At 39.2% G+C, this 13,521-nt stretch overlaps 1 protein-coding gene across 1 annotated transcript in view; it reads left to right on the top strand.

The window, feature by feature from the left end:
• ANO6 (anoctamin 6) overlaps positions 1-13,521 on the top strand; it is a 76,661-nt gene that overhangs the window by 15,138 nt on the left and 48,002 nt on the right. The window lies entirely within an intron of this gene.

Raw genomic sequence — 13,521 nt, 5'->3', positions numbered from 1 at the left:
ACTCTCATGAAGATCTGTGTGTTGTATGAAATGAGCAAGCCCGATGGTTGTTGCCGTGTTACTGCCATTTCGTATGTTCATAACATCACAAAACAGTTTAGCAGGACTCTTTATAGGCACCAAAGTAAAATGTCTTTCCATGCTTTCCAAGGCAAAGCTTGCATCTCCTCTTTTGTGGGCTTTTTTTTAAGATTTCTTGGAATTACACTGTGGTATAGGTGGGATAGGAGGAAAAGAAGAGAATATCTGTTTGCCTTTTTCCTACTTATTCTTAGTGCTTGTTTTTGTTATGGCTGACTTGTATCCAAGATTCAAAGCCAGTCATTTTTCATCAGCATCATTAGTGACTTCTTTTTCTTCCTCCTGAGATAAACTATCAAAACACCTATTTTCCACATTTTTATGCTACCTGCCAATCAAAAGGAGACTTGTACTTTAAAATTTTACTTGCTATGGGATGGCCAGTCTTCAAGGAAGGTGCAACAATAGTTAGAGAAAACTAGAAATGGCACTTTATACCACACTGTCATGTGCTTGCTTTGGTGGGTCTAAAGCTGCCTCCAGCATTCCCACTCTGAAAGAGCTGTTCACAATAGTGGTGGGTGACCATAATGAAATCTGAAGTATGACATTACACAGGGAATGATCCTTCTATATGTGCCGCTTACAAGCACCAATCTTTGGGTGACATAATAACTAGATACCCCCAGTACATTATTAACATTGCGGCGTATCAAGCACTCAAAAAACTCTCAGTATCCCATGGGCAGCACTGCTGATACTTTTCTTCAGGTATCTGTGGCATCTGCCTCAGAGTGTGTAGTAATACATAAGATATCTGAGAAGATTTCTAATATGCCACCTCATGGAGTGGAGGTGAATAAAAACTTACTACTCCTCACTCTTCCCAGTGCCAAGAAGTGTAGGAAGCAGTTGCAGGTTCAAAAGCTGTAGAGAGAAATGTATGAATTAAAAAGCCACAAGGTGATGTAAAACAAAAACACACGGCTTCTGTCTGATCGTGTAGTATGGGAGTTTCACTGTCTCCATGCCTTCATCTTACACTTCAGAAGATTAAGTGGTGGTTTTGGCCCAGAGCACCATTGGTCTCCCTTGGGGACAGGAGGCTGGGCTAGGTGGACCACTGAGATGATCCATAAGCACATTCCTGTGTTCTTAGGTGCCCTTGTTCTCCTCTGGCTGCACACACACACTCTGTTTCTTAAAAGTCACTGACCCTGCACAAAACCACCTGCAGTCAAAACCACCTTGCAGTCAAAAGGCAAGGCAAGAACATGGACAGAAGGCAAGCTATAAGCCAAAGACTCCTTTACAACATAAAGTTCCAGACTGGGAGCAGGCTGTCTGTCCACTAGCGCTAAGCCCTGCAGGTCAATGACTGCAGGCAAGTGGTGCATTCCTTTCTTATATCTGATAGAAAAAGCAAGCCACCAGTCAGGCTGACAAGCCAGATGAGAGATCACCCATCCCAACAAGAGGCTGACTGCAGCCAAAGGTGCGGTCTAATGGTAGCATTACCTTGGAAAGCTGGTAGCATTACCAACCCTGCTAAGCTCAAAGTGTGGTCTGGTAGATGTGCAGTGCCTGATCTGTGCATTCATGTTACCTAAAGCTGGAGGGCTTTTTACCAGTGACTGAAATGACCAGGACCTTCAGCATGGGATCCTCTCTCCCAAGGAATCCACTGCATTTTTCCATCCTTGTCTTGTAAGAGGACTGTAATGACTGTTGAGATCTTATCGCCTTCTACTTCCAGGTTCTCAAAGTCCAGGGAAAAATGCCTGTGATCACTCTGGAGTTTGTTTTTATTGCCTTCATATTTTCCAGATGTGTTGTGTGTAAGTTTCTTGAGTTGGTATTTTCACATGCATCTGTTTTTTTCCTGTACAGTGGACTTTTCAATGCCAGACTGAGAGCGTATTCTTACTTTCCATCAGTCTGCCCACATTACTGTTACTAGAAAGCTGTATGCATGCGTCTTTCTTGTTTATCCCTCTTTACCCAGAAAGTAGTTTAGAAACCTCTGTGTCTTCAAAGCCACAGCTGTTTGGCATGAAGCTGTCAGACCTTGCCCAGCTGTAGTTGCTAGGCATTATGAATTGAATTGTCAGCAGAAACCAGAACCTTTTATTCATCGTGCTTGTAATAAGCTAAAACACTGGGTTTTTTCATGGTACTGAATTTACACTAATTACATTATTCTGAACTAACTTCTAAAACTTAATAAATCTGATTCACAAGTTGATAAGGAAGGGTGTCCATAGTTATTATGATTACTTTTCTTACAGTGCATTTTGAAATCACTCAGCAGCAGCGCAGAGTGCTCCTACACATGGACCACTAATCAAATTTTCTGATTAGGTGAAATTCTAGACTTTCAGCAAAATTTCCTCATGCCAAATTGCAGTAATAATTGTTCCATTACTTCTGCTCAAGGGAATCTCTCAAATGCTTCAGATATAATTTCATTTCTAAACTAACTGTATAATTAAATAATACAGTATAGCCAGCAGTAATCTTTCTCTATATTTAAATGTAAATATTACCGGTTACCAACAGAAGCCATAGCATCCCTAATTGGCTGCAGATAATTATATATTATGTCTAAAAAATATTAACATCAAGGTTACAAAGTCAAGCACTTAGAAGTTGGGCAACATCAGCATCAGTGTTGCCTAGGCAACTTCAATTTTCCTACCATTGGTTTGCATGCATGTTACAGTTTTTAATTACACACTCACTGTTCTTTTTCCCTCTTAAGTCCACAGCCTCATTCAGTAAACTGGTAGTAATTGCAGATTTCTTTTTATCTTCCTCATTAAGAGCATGGCTCCAAGCCTTGTTTAACTCAAATTACCCAAGCCTTGCACAGCGTACATTTTAATTCCTTTCCTCCTCTGTGTTTCTATGGTGCTCTTACCACATCTGAGCACAGTATCCGACAGGGATGTGAGTATCAGGTTGCCTTACTCCCTTTTTAGGGAGAGCTGGAGTTTCAGGAATCCAGACCCCAGTTGACAGGAATGCAGGCTGCTGAAGTGATAAGATGTAGGGAATGTAAAACACTTCTGAATGGGCTGTGCGGAGACAGGACACTGAACAGAGAGACCCACATCCCACTGGCAGGCCTCCCTAGAACGTGTCTGCTGCAAGGCCACAAGAAAATAATTCATTTTCAGCCACTTTTGTACAATCAGATCTTAACACCATTCTGGATTGTGGTTGATAAACTCTCTGCGTTTCATACAAAGTTGTCCAAAAAGTGCTCACCAATCACAAAAGCTTTGGGACTGATTTTTCAGAAATAAGAGCATTTCCCAATCTTGCAATTCCAAGTACTGCAACATACATCTCCAGCTAACTTAGTGACAAATGCCCAGCTCTGCTGTAAAAGTGCCAAGCTTCCCAGCTGTAATACCCTGGGGAGTTTGCTTGAAAACTGTGCAGTGGAAAGCTAGGCAAAACTTTGTTCAAGTAGCTTGCTCAGCATCGCGTGTATTAGATCCTGAGGCTGGGGCATAGGCCACTTCTCCAAGGCCACACACAAATTCTTTGACAATCAGATAACCTTTCTTCCTTTCAGTCTTCTTACAGTCTCTATATCCTATCCATCTTTTGCAAAAACAAGTTAAAGGTCTAGACAGACAAGTTCTTTTCCTTGGCCGCAGTCATCCCCTCTGCAGCCCCAACTTGTCTACAAAAGAAGGTAGGGTCCTGAAGGAACAATAACGAATTGGGCTTTATAATGAAAAATTACTTTCTGTGATTTAAAATCCACCAGTATCTCATGTGCTAGAACAACTGGTATCGTTGTGTACCTTTTACCATTTATGTAATAAGAACCACTTCTGAAATGGGAAGACCAGGATCCAACCCCTTCCTTTGTCTTTAAAGTAAAGCATCAGTGATGACAGGCAGTCTTGAACCAGGACTATTTCAGTGTTTGTGGGTTTGAGTTTGGAGTCTTGTTGACCTGCTCACTTGTCACATTTGACTATAAATTTCGGGGGGGGGGGGGGGGTTAAGACCGCTGAAAACCAATTTCTACCATGTAGAGCAGTACTAATCAATGTGGAATGATTGAAGTTAGTGATTTAATTTATGGGTTGTAATAAGCAGTAACCTGTATAGAGTTTTTAATCATGTTTGGAATTTTGTTTTTTTAAGGCTTTCTAAGAGAGTTTTCTTGTTGATTAGTAGAGCAGCTAAGACAGTAAAACCCTTGGGTTCTGCTGAATAATGACATTGCTGAGGGCACCACAGGGGCTACACCCAGCCAGGTCCTTAGTGACTCTCAGGGGCAATGCCCACAGTGTGTGACAGTGAGGCAGGAGGCTCCTGTTAGCCAGCAGCTGCACAGCCACCATTTTGGTTTGTATGTCTGGACCTGAATGTTTTGGTTACTCCCAAATCCTGCGTTAGGTGCTCACATCCCTTCTTTAGTTCCATAGACACGCAATCATTTCAGCAAGTATATAGCTCAATGCACACTTACTCTGATTTTTAATTTGTTGTTGAATGAATTCTTTCTTATCTACAAGATAACTAATTAGTCTGAACTTGTCTTTAGATGCATCTTGTTGGTAAATAGAGTTAATTAACCACAGAGAAAAACAACATGCAAACATGTTTATTAGATACCTTAAATATGCTGTATACTTAAGAAGAAAGTGCATGTCTAAAACATTTTGCATTTGGAATTATTTATTATGCAAGGGAAACATTAACTGTAGTTAATGAAATTGATGGATTAATTCTGGTCACTAAGGGCCATATGCCACGTTTGAGATAATTTAGCATAAAAACTGTCAATCTGCATGGACACTTTTGAATACCTCAGCAGAAATTTATCTGTAACTTTATATGCCTAACACCTTCTGCATATCCTAAATGCCCTTTGGGTTTTTAGAATTAGTGGATCTCATCCCCTGCCACCTGGTTTTTATTTACTGCAAGAAAAGAACAGCAGCATGTTTTTCTTGATCCCTTTTTCAGACTTAATCGGATTACTCCAAATAAAGAAAATTTAATCTCAGAACCTACTAACAAAACTAAAAATCCAAGTTGTCTATAAGCTGGTGCTGGTTTCAGTGACCTAGCTGATACTTTATTGCGACTGAGGTAGTTATTTTTCTTAACCCTAGAAACTAAGAACTTTCATTTTTGGTAGCAGGAATTATGATGTTTGCACTATTGTTAAAAATTAAAGAAATAAAGTATATATGTATGTGTGCCTCAGTTTGTAACAATGTGACATAGGTTGAATCAGTAACAAACCAAGCTCATTTGGCAGTCATCATTACAGCAGTTTTCTACCCTATTCCATATATAATTAAAACAGAGCAGCCCTTAACTGAAAAATTTAAGAAGGCTCATTTGTTGCATTATTTTAGTATACGTAAATTACTTAACTGATTATAAGAAGGTGTATGTGGATAAGAGAGAATGATTCAAGCCCATATTCAACCTGAGATTAATGCCTGAAAAAATTATCAGTCTGAAGCCTTCTGACTTAATCAGTTTATTCCATTATTTTATATTCTGACAAAGATAGCTAGCTGTTTGACATGTATGCATGTACAACCAAAAAGCGTACCAAATATTGTTTAAAATTATAGCAGATAGGCTTGTTAATACATTCTGAAACCAAAAATTGTTTCTGTATCTATATATTGCCTATTGACAGATGAGAGCCAAAATAATTCTTCCTGACAGCTATTTCAGCTGAAGGTGGGTAAATTGTTTAGCTTCAGAAAAAGCATTTAGAATAGTCTAATTAGCAACTGAATTTCTGCAGCGATTTAGTCAGCTGGTGTGTGATATGCAGGCTGGATGCAGACAGGTTGGCTCTGGCATGCGTGCGATGCAGCAGTGAAAACCAGGAGCCAGCATCTGCATTTCAGCAGATTACTGTGGATTCACAGAATTGTAACAAAAATATCATTAGCCCAGTGTTTGTTTTTTGGAAACTGAAGCTGGAGCTAGTCCAGGTCTCACTGAAATGATTCAGGAGTTTTGCTACAGGTTTGGGGCAAGTGTCCCATTTTGATCTCTGAACCCATAAGAACTATCTGACAATTTTGTTACTGAGCCCCTTAAACCTTCCAGCCCAGTGCCTCTTAATTATTTAGACACTGATATCAGCAGAATCACTTCCACAAAGTCTAATTTCTTGTTCTGTACTGACTGATAATTGCTTTATTATTTTTGGTGAGCTACCCCGACTCTAAGCTGGCTGATTCAGGACATGGGGTGTTGGACTAGCAATACTCTGTATTGTGTTCCCAATGAAATGTTTTTCTGTTTAAGATTAGTCATGACAGAGTACTTATTTTTGAAACTCATACCACATGTTCCCAGCCCTTTGGTTGTACAGCTGTAAAATAAAATGATCTAATGTAAAGAACAGTCTTTCAAACAAGAAAGAATCATCTTCCGAGATAGCCATTTCACATCCTTTGTGATCCAACAACATCTATAGCTTCATATTGGGTATGCTTGGGCGTTTAAAATTAAAATCAAGGTTTTTCTCATTTTGTGGCATAGCTTAAGTTTTGGATTGATGATACCTGCAGATCTGCTCTGTGTGAGTGCACAAGGAACATAACTTGTTGGTGGCTTGGGAAGCCATTTTGGCGTTACTGTTGTCGGTTTCCTCACGTGGTGTAAGACTGCAGGTGACTGTAAGAAGAGAACAAGACTTTCACATGGAAAGCAGCTGTACAGTTCTCTTGTTAGCTACAAATAATAGATTATAAAGTATAGTCTGTTATTAAAAAAATAATTTCTTTTCAAATACATCACTTCAGAAAGTGAAGAATATGGGGTTTCATAGCATGTATTCTTCAAATAAGGCCTATAGATATTAAATAAAAATTTAAGCACATTCCAATCAATAACTGAACTTGAAAGAATGAATGCTACTAAATGCAAGCCAATGATATTTTGGTGGAATGAGGTGAAACCATGGGTAATTTATGATCTTAGTGACTGCCCTCATATGTGAGTGGAGAAAAGACTGTATCCCAGAGAAGAGCCAGTCTGGACCAGACAGACCTTTAACCATCAAAATGGTCTCGATGATGACAATGTCTCCAGCTAGCAAGGAGTGAGGTGAAAAGATCGGAGGTACATTTTGGAAGGATAACCTAAAACATTCTTTTCTTAACTCTTTGTGTTTATTCATTTAGTCTGCAAAGTGAAATAAATTAGATTAACATATCATCCTAGCTAAGGAGATTTGATGGGGTTTTTTTTGTTTAAAATTATTAAAATTATTTAGGTGATTAAACAAAATATATGTGCTTTGATATATAAGGATCAGGGCTATCAAGAATATTTTACATTTAAAAGTAATTCTTCTAGCACATTGAACTTCAAGGCCTTGATTAATTTTGGTTTGGAGCTATGGATCTCATTGTATCTTTCTTTCTTTGATTTATGTATTTACAAAGGAAAATACATATTCTTGCTTTTTCAACTCCTAGGTTCTTAACTCTGAGAGTATTCCTATACAAAGAACTGAACATATGAAATGAACTACAATAAAGAAATATTCTGCACCAGCAAGAGATTATGGCTGTCAGAAGGCAGTATAGCAGTCCAACAGTTTTTGTTTCCAGGAAAATTCGACTTGTGCAATGGTTTTACTTCACTTCAGATTTCATCAAGTATTACATATGGCTTGAATTGTTGACATTGAACTGAAAAAAAATTTATTCTATGATCAGCCCTTAAGACAGGTTCTGATCTGATAAGCTTTTAATTTTAATATTTAATTAATATATTGATATATAAAATCTGATATACATTAACAGGAAGGAAAGCAGTTGTCTAGTCTGAATAGCATATATTCAAAGTTTTCTTTGTTCATAGCCCCAGAGCTCCAAGTCATGTTTATAACAATGTCTTCACTTTCTGGGTAAGTGTTAAGATTTGGAAAAACAAAATCTTTGCTCAGTAGGGAAACTCCCTCGTATTGTCAGTTCTCTGCCTTTTGCATCTTCTGGGGCATTTAAAAAAACATGGCATAAATTTGTAATTATTTTACCTCATGCCTTCTCATGACTTCTGAGACAGTACCTGTGCGGTGGGGCTTTCTGCTTGGTTCCCTCTTGGGTGCCGTGCATGAAGATATCATGAAACTGATCTTCTGCTAGCACGACTGCAGCCTGCCAAGGTGGGGAGATACAACCACAATGTTGGTCTGTTTTCTGAGGAGCCGTGTGAGCAGGATCAGCTCTGCTTAGAAAGCAGTATCTGGGCAAAGCCCACCATCTTTGGATCTTCTCGTTTATCCCAGCAGATGGGAACAAAGTGGTTCCATCCAGGTCTCTGAGCCTCACAGTGACAAACCTGATATGTGCTTTTCATCTGATTTTCATTAGAACAGACAGACATTACTAATGACTATTTTTTCTGTTCTAATGCAGTGACGAGGCTGTCAAACAAATACTTTAGGAAATGTGTCTCTTTAGATAACAATTGCATATAAATATTTCCTGGTGTTTTCCAGTCAGTTAGGTATTTTGTTATTGTATTAATTTTCCTTGCAATCTATCAGAGGTCTAAAAAACCTAAGTGTGTCTAATTATGTACTTCTGTTTTTACATTTCTGTGTGCAGTGACTGTTGTTGTCTAAGGCACGGCTACGTGCGGGCAGTGCTGTGAGCTAAGCTAGAGTGTGGGTTTGAAGCACGCCACCTATTCAGTGTTCTCCTTTGGTAAATGCCTGCTACTCTTTCCTCCCATGCCTTCCACCTGCATTTCCTGAGGGACAGCCTGTGCGTGCAGCCAGGTAATGCAGATAAGTTGATATGCCCCAGCTCTGCGGTCTAGCTTTGCAACAGCTCGTTTTCTGTAACCATAAATGTCCCTGCTTATGGAGGAGGTACTCTGTGCAGCAGCCGAATCCCACTGAGGGCCTGAGCAGATATTCTTGGACCCGTAAGTTTTGTACTTAGAAGAGCACAATATTATATTAATTTATTTTTCCCACTATAACAACAGGATTTGGGATTTTTTAAAACTTCTGTGACAGACAGTCAGTACTCTTACAAAATACTCTGAGAGAAGTAAAAGGTAACATGCAAAAAAAAGTAAAAGTCTACAGCAAAGCAGCAATGCCTGGGGATTGCAGACATAGCTTCCTGGCTTTACATTCAGGATTACTCATGAGGTGCCACGTTGAGTGCCAGGGTTGAGATCTTGTCCTTTGCAATGTCTCACAGGTTTGTTGAGGGAAGTGAAGTACCAGATACTATAAGTTTGGTGGTGTAAAACCTTTTTGACTTCTCAGAATAATTCTGCGCTTATTAATTTGGCTTATGTAGGTGATACACAGGCTTAAAGAGCGCTGCTGACCTTTTTCACCTTTGATTATTTCCATTAGATGAAATCAATAATAGCCAAGAATTGCTTTGGCACGGAAAGTTTGGCAACTTCAGGCAAGTTTGGCAATGTCCTTGCTTATAGAGTGAAGCCCAGTGGTCTTTTCAAACATCATCTTATCCAATATCTTTGTGGTTTTCTTGTCATTAATGGTTTTTTGGACAGCATGTTTCTTTTCACTTCTGGGTACTGCTTTTTGTCCATTCTCAGTGCTCTTTAATTTACAGTCTCAAAACTGCTGCCTGTGCTTTGGGAAGCTTCTATTAATTCAGACTCCAAAGAAAGGTTTAATTATATTTATTCCAAAGGGAGAGCAGCTTCCATGCCTATCAGTGTGCCATAGCATCTCACCTCTGCCATAGCAATAGACAGAGATTGCTAGTAGTAATGTTCATGAAAGCCTTTAAAATTCAATGGGAAAATCATGGACTTACAAAGTCATTCACTGTCAACATCAATTAACTAACGAAAAGACAGCCTTTTATGTTGACCCTCAAGGAATTTTAGGGTCTTTATTCAATCCAGTCAGAAATGCTGACCAACCTGTGAGAAAGCAAAGCCATAGAGAAAGGTCATAAAATAAACGACTGGTAGAATCAACAGCAGGATTCATTTTCCATGGCCTGGCCCAAAGCATGGGATGTACACAGATTGTAAAGCAGCAGCATGGGATAAACATAGATTTCTTAGTATTTGTGTATAGGCATATCTGAGGTAAGGTGTGAAATGTTGACAGCGCAGTCCAGTGTCCTGGATTGCAGAACAGTCTCCGGCCATCTGGAAATACCACTGATATACTGGCAGTTCAGAGACAACTGAGGTGTTCTTGTAAAGTAGCACGCACAGATTCAGTACTTACAATTTTTACAACAGCATCTTTTGTAAGGACTAGATCAAAGACCAACTGGTATCACTGAGCAGGAACTCAAAATTATGATTACAATTCCAAGAAATTAGGTAAAATGTTTTGACAAAAGCATGTGTTGCCAGGATTGCTTGAAGATAGAACTTAATGTATCAGTCAATTAAAATCAGAGCGTGCTGGCACGAATCCAGTAGATTCTTTTGTTCCCTTGCACCTTCTTTGCTTTACTTGGCTGGGTGGTAGAACATAAGCATCTACACTTGATGTGCTCTGACCCAAGCATTAACAAGAGTGATAATGCTTCTGAAGAAGAAATAGGTAAGCAGAACTATTATTTTAATATAAAATCTCAGCACAATGGTCTTTTTTGGACTTAACTATGAGAACACTATGACCAGGCTTACACTCAGAGGAAACTGGGTCTGGAAAGGACCTCAGAAGCTCATCTAGGCCATCTTCCTAAGGTTCATGCCAGGTGCAGCTTGCCCTAAATTGTTCCAGGACATTTAATTAACCAGTGCTGAAGAATCTCTGCTATTGAAGACCTCATCTGCCTTCCCTGGAAGTTTCTTCTACTGTTTTACCGGTTAGAAAGTGTTTCCTAATGTCCAGCTCCAAACTTCTGTGCTGCAATTTTCTTCCTTGTCCTCCATATTTAAAACTAACCTTACCATAATGCTGGAGGGGAGGTGAGAGAAATAAAGGAAGTGATCCTGGGGGTGCAGCACTTTGTGTGGGTGCAGCTTTTTCTACTAAAGCTGAGTGTTTGCAGGTACCATTCTTGTCTTTCTGAGAGACTGGAATGGTCTCTTCCAGCTAAAAACTGCACAGATCAGCACAGCTGTCCTTGCAAACCACTGCCAGAACGAATCTTATTGAAGTACACATTCAGGTAGTGTGAAGATTTTGTATTTATGGCTTCACACAAACATAAATCTATATTTAACTTGAGAGAAGTTCTGGGATGATGTCCTATAAGAAATAAGTGTGGCGCTTTTCCATGAGTCCTTTCATTGGATCAATGGTCCAGGTACTAAGCAGTATTTCAAGTAAAAATTTGTTAAGACGGTACATATTGTTAAAACAATAAAGTATGCGTGACACACCATAGATATCATGGGGAAGATATACTGACCACAGACACTGAGATAGAAGCAAATTATACTCATATATAAATTTCTTCAGAGGATACTGCTGGCCAGCCTCAGATCCATCAGGATACGGAGAACTCGAGTTATTCTTCCTGGTGTGAATGCCATGTCTCCCCCTTCTCTTCAGTTCTGGCTGGAAAGATTTCTTCCTAGGCAGCACTGATGAGTGACACATCATGAGACTTAGCAGAAAGGTCATTTTAATTCATGATTCTCATTACTGTGGCTCGTAATTCTTGTTCGGTGGCTGGCAGAAGTCTTCATGTCTATGTCCGCATCTGCTTGTTTGGTGTAATGGCACACCAGGCTTCAGAGCAGATATCTGTATTTTGATGCAAGATGCTTGTATTTCTCCTCCACTCTGCCCATTACATGTAGGCAGAAATATTTCCTCTTCTGTGGGTTTTCAGAAGCACTTTGTATCTGAATGTATTTGTGTGCGGGCAGAGAATAAAGAATGCCCTAAGGAATGCCCATTACACTGACATCAGGAATATATATTTACCCTTGTCTCACTAGTCTGAGATGGATCCATTAAAATATAATGATGCACATATACAGAGATCTTGCAGTAGCTCCTGAGATATGCTCATGTTTTTGAGTCCTCATATTATGGTCTGACCATGTGACATTTGTGTGCTGCAGTAGTCCATATTTTCCTGCTCATTTTTTTAAATTCTGGGAAACATTTCTAAAGATGTTAATGTTTTTGAGAGTTCACAGACTTTGGTTATTCAACTGGGCCAACTTTTGGGTTAGGACTCAAATGTTTCTGAAGCAATGTTGATGGAAAAATGAATGGACTGGCTTTTGGCTCTTCCCTAGAGTATACACTATCACCACAGCAGAGATGTGGAAACTGACAGCTCAACATCTGGAACAAAGTGCCTACCAAACTCTATGAAAAGAGTATTTAAACCAGAGAATTCAGCTGCTTAGAGGCCATGAGAGAATTCTGTTGATTTGGAAAGACCATTCTTGTTGTGCTCTGTTTCTAAGTGTTTTGATTTATCTTCAGCTGGTATAAATTAGCATCATCAGTGAAAAAAATTGTTCTTAAAAATTCTTGAGAATTTGGCCACATACCAATGAAATTAAGCAAAAAAATAAAAACCAAACGAAAGCAAAACCAAAACCAACCAAAACCAGGCATATCAGTTATGTTTGTCCTGGCATTGTGTCTAATGAGTGTTTAGCTATCCTAAGAGTACTATAGATTAGATTATTTTAGGGTTTGGGGGTTTTCTTATAGTATTACAGTATTTTTTGATAAATTGAAGCTATCCTTTCCAGAAAACACTGGCATTTAGCTACCATTAACATCCACAACCCTTTCCTCAGCGTAGGGCAGACTTGGCTAAGACACCTCTCTATTTTAAGGGTCTAAAAATAACACATGGAGTCCATCTGCCTGCCATGCATAGGCAGAAAGCAGCGTTCTCCCTTCAGCTGCTTGATGTTATCTTCAGCCTTAGGATATCTGACTTATTCTTAAAACCCCAAAATATTTGTTAAGAAAGTAAAACCAATGCCTTGCAGTGATTGTAGAGCTTCTGTAACTTATTTCCAGCAGCCTCATTAGGATGAATTTGTGTGTTATCCAATGCTTGATCTGGTGGCCAGTTTTCCCAGTGTGCTTGATAATGATATCATTTTTATTTTATGGTGTATTTCAAGAAACCAATTCAGTTTGCAGGTTGTTGGTTATTAAGAAGTATTGGGAAAATGGGTGAGGAGTAACTGCGACTTCAATACACATTGAACTTGTAGGTGTGGTTTTAGGTTATATGAAAATCATTCCTGTTACAGAGGGAATGTTACAGCATCACTGCCTGTATCACAGCCATTCCAGGATTTCTGAATAATTCTCTGGTGCTGTTATTTGTTATTGCCTGACAAGTACAATCAGCACGAGCTAGGGTCATTTGTGCAGATGGGGCCAGTTCTGGTACCCTTATTCACTGAAAATAGGCGTAACAACTGCTAGAGTTTCTGAAGCACTAAATAACACATACTAGCAAAGGGATGTTTTGCATCACCGTAGCTTGGTCAGGATGCTCTCCTAGCATTAACTTTTTATCCTGGTGAATTTTA

This window comes from Falco rusticolus, chromosome 5, assembly GCF_015220075.1.
Source record: "Falco rusticolus isolate bFalRus1 chromosome 5, bFalRus1.pri, whole genome shotgun sequence".
NCBI classification, from domain to species: domain Eukaryota; kingdom Metazoa; phylum Chordata; class Aves; order Falconiformes; family Falconidae; genus Falco; species Falco rusticolus.
Note: the sequence above shows the minus strand (reverse complement) of the source record. Positions and strands in the feature narration are given on the sequence as shown.